We start from the raw sequence: 8097 nt of genomic DNA, 5'->3' as shown, positions 1-8097 counted from the left end.
TGTATTTAAACAATAATTAAATAAAAAAATAAAAGTTAAAGAAACTTTTAAACACTTTACTGCTGTGACATATGTTAAATAAATTATGTATTGATGTTTAAGTTATAATGCTGATTACTAGATGTATTGCTCAATTTCAGTATCAACAAAATTAAAATAATTTGGTCAATATTACTCTTCCTTTTTCTTAGACCCTCACTCACATATGCCTTTGCAATCATGGTCAAATGGGACCTGCAGCCCGTTGCATCACTGGAGCATAAGTTCCATGAGCAAACTTGTCTTTGATCTTCACTATGGTACCCCAGGCACTGAGAAGCATATGGCACATCACTGCTATTCAAGAAGTATTTGTTAAAAGAGTGAATGAAGGGTTGCTGGTTCGATTCCCAGTCTAGGGCACATGCCTGTGTTGCAGGCCAGGTCTCTAGTCGGGGGCACGTGAGAGGCAACCACACAATAATGTTTCTCTCCCTCTCTCTCCCTCCCTTCCCCTCTCTCTAGAAATAAATAAAATCTTTTAAAAAAATGAACGTCCCCAGCTGGCATAGCTCAGTGGATTGAGCCCGGGTCTGCAAACCACACGATCGCGGTTCGATTCCCAGTCAGGGCACATGCCTGGGCTGCAGGCCAGTTCCCAGCCGGGGACTCACGAGAGGCAACCACACATTGATACTTCTCTCCTTCCTTTCCCCTCTAAAGACAAATAAAATCTTTAAAAAAATAAATAAAAAAATTTAAAAATGAACGAATGCATTCTTTTGAGAGAAAGAATGAATATCATTTACAAGCAGAGGTCAATAGCCCCTAAAACTTGGTAATAAATTTACCTTCTGGGTAAGAGTAAATGAATAAAGCTAATACTAAGATACACTACAAGGCCATAGCTATTTGTAAAAAGAACCTGAAATCATGCCCCTGTGGGCGATAATGAGGATGCTCGGGACTCCTAGGTTATGATCTAGGCACGGGCACAGCAGCAAGGACCAGTGGTACAAGCATGAGAGCAACTGCGGAAACGGAAGACTAATTTTTTGATGTCACATTTATATTTTTAATAAATTTTAATACTTTAATATTTTTATATTTTTACAAAATTTTATACTTTATATTGTACATATATTTGTATTTATGCATACTTATAATGTAGAAATATTCTAGTTATATAAATACCATTTGTATTATATTTTATTTTAAATATAATTTTACATTTATATTTATGTTTTGATAGGTTTTTATCTTTTTATAAAATTTTAATGTTTTTTAATTTTTATATTCTTCTATGGAAAAAAGGATGTTAACAGAATGGGATCTGGGAAATAGGGGACCAGAGATTACGATTTTTTAATTTCTCTAATTCCCTTACTAGTAAGAAAGTAGGTAGCAGGAGGGCAGAGATTTTTTTCTGTTTGGTTGACTAGGTCGATGGGTGGGTGGGTGGGTGGGTGGGTGGGTGGATAAGCGGATGGATGGGTAGATGGATGGATGCATGATCAATGATAGATGGTCGGTGGATATAGGGACTAATGGATGGGTACGTACACGGATGGATGAATTCATGGATGAAGGAAGGCGGAGGTGGACAGACCATTCAATCACTCACCCATTCACATACTGAAGAATTTTCCTCAGCCAGTCCAGCATGACTCGGGGGAGCGAATCAGTGAATGTGCCGAGCAGGAGGCTCCTGGTCCCTGGAACGATGCACCCTGTGCGGGACAAAGGTGGCAGCCGCCTCCGCCCTGGCTCTGTTCAGTTAATAAACATGTCTTGACCACTTCCCATCACATAGTTTTCAACGGAGGTTTCAAAGCTCATGGGTGTTCGTGGGGATATAGGACCAGTTGGCTGCGATAAACACCAAAAGTAGCAGAGGCCTGAACGGGATGGAGCTGCCTTTCTCTCAAACACACACATCTGGACTGGCTCCGTAACTGGCTCCATGAAGGGGCAGCGCGCCTATTCAGGTTGGGTTAAGTGGTACTGCGGGAAACAACGCTGAAACCTCAGCGGCTCAGGGGTTCAATAGGTTTGGTGCTTTCCCTGCTCCCATGGGGTCTGGGAGTCTGCTGCTCCCATGGGGGTCTGGGAGTCTGCTGCCCCCAGAGTGGCTGGGGGTCTGTCTGCTCTCTGGGAAAGCGTCTTGCAAACAGCAGCGCAGGATCCAGACAAATCAATCTTTTTGTGGAGCACAAGGCCCAGGCAAGGCCCAAGGCCTGGCTGATTCCATCAATAAAGCAACAGAAGCCTCTTTTGATTTGGACCATTTGCTACTTACCTGGACAGTGAGGCACAGCCCTGGACGTGCCTGCTCCCAATACGAGAAGATCCTCCTCTCTTATTCCAGAAGGATCCATGTGTGCCGGTGAGACTTCACCTCACTGCACATGAAGCCTCAGGCGGCGCTGCTCCCCATACCTGCGTCTCCACCATCACCTGCCCCAGAGGGGAGGAACAGAGACTGGAAGGTTGTGTATGTCGCGGCCCAGAAGTGATCCTGTGTCCCAGCTGACCAGGGCTCTGCCTGACTGCCTGGGAAAATGGGGGGCTGGAGGCGCTGGTGAGCCATGATAGGCCTGTCTTCGCAGATGCGGCACTCTGGGCAGAGGACCCGGGCTTTTCCCCCAGCCGTCAACTGTCTCCAGGATATTTGCCTTGTCTGCATGGCCCAAGGTGGCCAAAGCCTAGCCCACAGGAGAGGGAGCCTATCTCCTTTTCTTTTAAAGGAACAGGCACGAAGATGAGCACACGGGTCCAGTTTGTCCCACTGGGAGGGAGGCTAGGAAGCGCAGCCTTCGCAGTCAGTGGCCACAAACCTTGTAAAACTCTGTAACTGGAGAGGAAGACAGACACCAGGGGCAGAGCGCAGAACTGATCTCGGCAGTCCTGGCATCATTCATCAGGTGTTTTCTGGCTAATCCGGCACCCATTAAAGTGAAAATATGGAAGTTTGTGAACAGTTTTTTTTAGCAATTTGCAAATTGCATCTCTCTCTTGTGTCTTTCATTCATTTTGACATGATACTGAGTGAAGTCCAAGATGCAGCGTTGCAGCCAGATGTCGGTCAGTGAGCATGGCTTGGTAGACCATGAACTTCAGCAGGCAATGAGTCACAGCAGGCAGAGGAAGAGGAGAGAGGCAGTGAACCACTCTGGAGTTAAAGAGTGGAGGCGTGGCCTGGAAAGCCGCCTGTATTAAGCCAAGCAGATGGCTTTGGTCGGCATTTCAAGAGCGGAGGAATGGTGTGGACAGACTCTGTGAATACCCTTTAGGGCCATGCAGCTCCCTTTACACAAGTATTGTTCTCACCAGAGACGACGAACCAGCCTCCCAAGGCCCCTGAAACTGGGTGAACCTCGGTGCCTTTATTGACACATGAAACGTGGTGGTCACTGTCCATGGATCTTGTAAATCTCTGTCAAGTCTGGTGGCCATGACACTGTGAGTTAGCTCTGAGACTGGGCCTGTGGGTACAGTGGAGCTTCTGAAACTGCTAAGTGAATGTTGTCGCCGGAACACGGGGACTCATCTTGCTGCGAGCCCTGCCCCTGTGGATAGCCAGCTAGTGCCCCTCGGCATTTCTGTCACATCCTAGGCAACAGGTTAGTGGCCTTGTGGCACACTGTGTGGCCTTGTGGCTTAAATATATGATGTGACAGCAGAACATGTCCACAAACTATCCACAGGTGACAGGTGGCACTACAAAAGTCACCAAGGACCATTTGTCTTAAGGCAAATACACACAAAAGCCCCTAAATGTCTTCCCCTGGCACTGAAAACTAAGACAGTTCCTGTATTTTCAATTTAACATCTCTCATTCGAGATTTGGGTATCGGAGAGAAAAAAGGAACAGATCCCTTGCCAATGTACTATAATGGAAATATAATAACGAAACTTCACAAAAAGCCCAAATCAGAAATACATTGTAAATATAATCAAAGGTATGTCCTGCCCTGCCTTTCAATTTTCTTAAGTAATCCTTTCATGTTCTGGGGAAATTACAGACATAGCTATTCTCAATAAATGCATAATTTGGATGGAGAAGAGCCCAGAGTTGGCATACAATTCATCTCTACCAGTTGGTTTTTAGATGTTTCTAAAACAAAACAGAGCTCGAGTAATTTCAAAGCTCCGAGGGAGTAAGCTGTTTCGAAGAGGTAGCAAGCACAAAAGGAACACCTGCAAGGGCTTCAGACGACCATCTGCGGAGCATCTCCCCCCAGCCACCTCCCGGAGAGTCTGATCCCTGTAGGATTGGGTCCGCTGTAGAAACCCAGAAAGTCTTTTTTTCTGTGCTACAATATCCTTTGTTGCCCCAAATTAGGGCTATCAACCAAGTCTAGTGTGCCAAAGGCAAAGACGTTCAAAGAACAATGACTAAGAAGAGCAAGGCTTGCCTTGAATTTCATTCTGTTATCATCGCTGGTTCTGTCACAAACCCAACTTCTGATTCTTTTCCGATCAATGCCCAAACCTGTCCCGGCCAGTGTGGCTCACTGGTTGGAGCATTGTCCCAATATCGAAGGGTTGCCGGTTCGATTCTCAGTCAGGGCATATTCTTAGGTTGCAGGCTCATTCCCAGTGAGGGTGCATATGCATGTGGACCCTGTCCCCTGTCCAATGCAAATGGTCCCTAGTCCCAGCACTGATGCTTCTCTCCCTCCCTCCCTCCCTCCCTCCNAAAGTCTTTTTTTCTGTGCTACAATATCCTTTGTTGCCCCAAATTAGGGCTATCAACCAAGTCTAGTGTGCCAAAGGCAAAGACGTTCAAAGAACAATGACTAAGAAGAGCAAGGCTTTCCTTGAATTTCATTCTGTTATCATCGCTGGTTCTGTCACAAACCCAACTTCTGATTCTTTTCCGATCAGTGCCCAAACCCGTCCCGGCCAGTGTGGCTCACTGGTTGGAGCATTGTCCCAATATCGAAGGGTTGCCGGTTCGATTCTCAGTCAGGGCATATTCTCAGGTTGCAGGCTCATTCCCAGTGAGGGTGCATATGCATGTGGACCCTGTCCCCTGTCCAATGCAAATGGTCCCTAGTCCCAGCACTGATGCTTCTCTCCCTCCCTCCCTCCCTCCCTCTCTCATCTCTAGGGAAAGCAAATGAACACATCCTCAGGTAAGGGTGAAAAAAAGGAGAAAGAAAAACTGACCAAACCCCACCTCCATGTCATGTGACCTCTCAACAGAAATGTCCTCCTCCTCCTGCCTCTCTGTCCCAAGTGGACGGGAGGAATCTCGTCTGATCGCCTAGTGACACCTTCAAATGTCAGCTTCCCATTTCCATGGAAACCTCCCTGAGAACCACAACCGATACATCTTCTTAGGTACCTGACGGTTCTCATCAAGTGCACAGCTGCCCTTCGCCATGCAGTTCTCACTTTGCCGTGGTAATAACCACTTCGAAGAGGGTCTCTCGTGACATTTGTATTTGGAGACAGCGCGGGGCAGTGTCTGGTTCCTTTTGTGAAGAGTCCCACCCAGATTCCAGCACTGCTTACCTCTGCAGGCCCTTAATCTAGAAAGACCCCTGTGCCTTTTTCTTCCTTTCATGACATGGTTTGGGGAGAGATTTAGAAGGTCCCGAGGTTCCAGTTTTACCAGATCACTTCTCTGCCATGTCATTCACCCCGCCCCTCGATCCCTCGCTCGCTGAGCGTTAGGCCCAGGGCAGCGCCATCCCACAGAAATGCGATGTGCGCCCCGACTCTGGTCTTCATTTCTCAGTAGCCACAGTTTTAAAAACTCAAAAACAGGTCAAGTTAATCTGAATAACATAATTTATGTAACTCCTACGTGAAATCTTCTCATTGCAACACAACTGATATTTTCAAAGTTATTCATGAACCCTTTTACGTTATTTCCTCAATACTAAGTCTTCAAAGCTTGGGACGTGTTTTCTACTTGGAGCGCATCGCAACTGGGACTTGCAGCATCTCAGGGACCCAAGAGCCATATGGGGCTGGCCGGTGACGACCACACTGAGCAGCAGAAGTCTAGGGGCTTGACTAGACTGTGGGTAGAGATTCCGGTGACGGCAGGCCTGCACCACACCTGCACCACGGCAGGCCTGCACCACGGGGTCTGCACCACACCTCGTGGTATAACGTTTATGTTAACGTGGCCAAACCTCTCGGTAATAAAGCCCTCTTCCTGCCCTTTGAACTCAGTGAGTAACCCCTGGGTAATACTCGGGCACCAGGCACCTATTCTGGGGACAATGGAAAAATCTGAGAGAGACAGGACGTGGGATGGTTTTACGAAACTGATTTTTCTTACGTGTGACAGGAGCGGTATGGCCATGGAGGAGAATGTCCTGGTCACCAGGATAGAGCAGGATAAAGTCTTTAGGGGTAGAATATCATGAGGTCGGCAACTTCCTTTCACAGTTTGGCAAAAATTTTATGCATAGATAGTAATAGATTGATGGAGAGCAAATACACCAAATATTTAAAAGTTTTGGATCTAGGTACAGAGTATATGGATGTTCATTGTTTTATATTTTCAATCTTTCCATAATTTGGAAAATTTTTTATAATAAAAGGTTAAGGATACACTTTTTGCACTTATAAATAATAGCACTTACTACCTTCTAGGGACTGTACTAAAGTCTCACACATTGTCACATTTAGGCCCTAAAACCACCATGCAAGGTGGGTGGTACAAATGTCCCACATTTCCTGACAAGGAAACCAAGGAACAGTGAAGTCAGGCAATTTGCACAAAGCCACACAGTTTAGTGAAAGACAAGATTTGAACTGAGTGTGCCTGACTGCGAATCCTGGCTGTGAGTCACAAAAGTGTGTTGCATCCTCAGTGCTCGAAGGGAGGAGTTACAGTTCAGAAGAGTCACCTCTAGGTCTTGATTAGCACAATCTTTATTCTACAGACCCAGCAGCAGTGGGATGTAAACATACAGACACTGGAACCTTCATCAAGGCCCTGACGCACAGCCCACCCACCGAGACGTTGGCGGAGGCTGCCGACCCACTCACAGGCCCAGACTGGGCTGTCTTCTCACGTCACTGGGGCCTCGCCGTCTTTCAGTAAGGTCTCCACTAACCAGGAGGATTTCCTCCAACCCCCCACAAGTGAAGGGCCAGCATGAGTCATTGCAAATACAACTGGCTCTTAAGCAGGGTGGGATTTCAACTCACTTCTCTCTCACTGGTTATAGAGTAATGATGATGAAAGTAACAGATGCTATTTATTGAACAAGCCATGTGCCAGACACTGTTCTAAGTGTTCTTCATATAGCACCTAGCATAATTCTCCCCACAAATCTGTGAGATGCGTGGTCTGGAAGGAAAACAAGACACAGAGCGTGGGGAGTAAGCACAGCCTGGGCGGCACAGTCCCAGAGTGTCCTTCCCACCAGGGCGTGGCAGGATGGGCAGCGCCTTCCTGGAGCTCCGGGGTGGCAGGGGGGACCGGCAGGGATGTTGAACACCTTCTCCGTGCCGGTGTTGGGTGAAGCCCTTTCAAGTCCATCATGGTGTGGAAGGTGCGGGACCACTCGGCGGAAAGTAACAATCGTCTCCATTTCAGAGAAGAAAATGAGACTCGGGAAATTAAGTCACTTCCCTGAGCCCCACAAGTAGGAAGTGCTTCCCGCTGTAAAGTTAGTAAATGTTTGCTAAAGGCAACCATTTAGCAAATGTTTGGCATGAGGGGGGCTCACGCCAAGCCTGGTCTTTCACTGTCACCCCTGCTGTACCTGCACTACCCAGGCCAACTCTCCTCGCCCACGAGATCTGCTCTGACAAAATAAAAATGAACACAGCATTAAAACCACTAAGAAAAATGTTTCCTCTTCCCCACTCTTCACCAAAGCAGAGTTGAAAACTGTTCTTCCCTGGGGAAGGTTTAGAGTTCAAACCGCAATGCCGATGAGGCAATTGGAACAGCCCTTCTCAGGAGTGGGGGCGCAGCAGGCAGGACGCGGACTCCACAGCCTTCTCCCCGAGTTCCCTTCCTCCCAAGGCCGCAGAGCTCCCTCTCCCAGCAGCGAAGGGCCTTCGGCGGTGGCCCTGCAGTGCCACCGTCAGGACGCCTGAGGCATTGCTCCGTGTTTGTCTGCAGCCCGGGAACACCCC

The sequence above is a fragment of the Sturnira hondurensis genome, unplaced genomic scaffold (genome assembly GCF_014824575.4).
Source record: "Sturnira hondurensis isolate 20B ecotype Veracruz unplaced genomic scaffold, ASM1482457v3 Scaffold0018525, whole genome shotgun sequence".
Classification (NCBI taxonomy): Eukaryota; Metazoa; Chordata; class Mammalia; order Chiroptera; family Phyllostomidae; genus Sturnira; species Sturnira hondurensis.
Note: the sequence above shows the minus strand (reverse complement) of the source record.